Below are 1,752 nucleotides of genomic sequence, written 5' to 3' on the forward strand. Positions count from 1 at the left end.
AAATATGATATAAAAAAAAAAGTTTATGGACTGTCATATTTTACATTATAAAAGTGTCAAACTCAGCTCACATACGTTTCTGGACTTCCAGACTTACAAATAACTATTACTTACCAGACACAGAAATAAGGTAGCAGGAAGGATATAAAATCAAATTAATGTCATATGCATGTAGTGAATTTGCTTTAGCAAATCTTTTCATATTGAAAAACATTACAGTATTTGGGCATTTATATCCAGCAGTGGGTATATCCATTACTTAAAGAGTTTGTTATATAGCTTGACATATCTGTTCTGTCACAAACTCAAAAGAAATGTGCATTTGAAATTCACATTTGTCAATCTGAAAATAAAATGGCAGACTTGCAGTATCTCAAAAAGTAATACATACTTTCTGTGATCAAAGTTAGCCAATTCATCAAAAGTTATATTTAAGTGAAAGAAATATAGTACTTCTCTGCAAAATGCTTTTAAAACATGAATGTGAAGAAGGAAACTCCAATGAAACATGACCATTCACCCCAGATGAAAAAACAAAATACTATTAACTAAAAGAAAGATTCAAAGATCAACAAGACCAAAATTGGCCAACAGGAAGACATGTGAGAAAAACAAAAAAAAGGAAATAAAGAAAAAAAAGGAGAATTGGTCAAGACGAGACAACTTGTTTATTTAGGTCATCCTCTGTCCTGCCATGAATCAAATCGCCCTTTATAAGTCATTACAGATAGTTTCCCCAAGAGAGGCTTCAGTTTGGCTGCAAGACTTTATTGCTCAATTGAGGGCGATGACGATAATGGAATAGTGATATCAGAAGAAGTAACTACTAGTGATTAACTGTACTGTATAAGAGAAATGTCCTACCTTGAGATGTGTAAAATTTATATCATCCTTGATTTATAATACCAAAGGACTCTACATAGTTTTGAATAACATCACATCACTTGACACACTAAAGAGAGCTTGTTTCATTCTGCGACTCATCACTAACCTCAAACCTCACTAATTCATTGCTGTGGTCTCAGTAATAAAGTAAAAAGAGAGAGAGAGAATGAGAGAGAGAGAGAGAGAGCATTAGGACCATGTATTATGTAGCACTGCTATTTGTAAATATTTTTTAGCAGGGTCTCTATAAAGAATATAAAAGATAAAAAAATATATGATAGATTAATTTTTATGGATATTAGCATAAAAAGTTTTAACCTTTTTTTTCAAATAGTAAATGAATTGACGAGGTTTGATTGAATAACTAACACCAGGACCTTTCAGGAATGCTGTAAGAAATTAAGCCATGGAAACGAAGACAAAGTATTTGCATTCCCAAGCATAATGTATACAGTGTTAGAGAAAAGAGCTGCTGGTTGCTGAGCTGAACTTGCAGTATTGCAACTTTTAACTTTGTTGAACAGTTCAGTAAAGTGAAGCCTCAACAGTTGATCACAATTCATGTTTCTTTTCCTTATGGCTTGTATCAGTCTGTATAGAAATCGATAATGCTCTGAAGCGTTTTTCTCAAAAGAATTTACCTTACTACAGCGCATAAGTATTTTCAGAGTAGTATCCGCTAAGAAAATGAATTGGAGTCATCTTAATGCTGGCCTGTTTCAGCAAGCAACTTGGAGCTCTCGGCTGAATCCCTAATATGGCACACCTTGCCCCATACAACCCTGAGAGGTCCAGGTCACCTATCATTTATACAAGATATACAGACATGTTCAGGAAAAAAAATATAAAGTCCAGTTCAAACCTTCA

General features: G+C 33.6%; 1 protein-coding gene across 1 annotated transcript in view; it reads left to right on the plus strand.

Annotated features, from left to right (window-relative positions):
* LOC147471076 (uncharacterized) overlaps nucleotides 1–1,039 on the plus strand; it is a 25,436-nt gene extending 24,397 nt beyond the window's left edge. The window contains exon 5 of the mRNA XM_086541366.1: nucleotides 1–1,039. This exon is cut by the window's left edge and continues 1,775 nt beyond it. The gene's annotated coding sequence lies outside the window, so the exon portion shown is untranslated.
* Nucleotides 1,040–1,752: the final 713 nt, after the last annotated feature.

This window comes from Penaeus japonicus, unplaced genomic scaffold (assembly GCF_977035675.1).
Source record: "Penaeus japonicus unplaced genomic scaffold, GWHDUDI00000001_assembly GWHDUDI00000010, whole genome shotgun sequence".
NCBI lineage: Eukaryota > Metazoa > Arthropoda > Malacostraca > Decapoda > Penaeidae > Penaeus > Penaeus japonicus.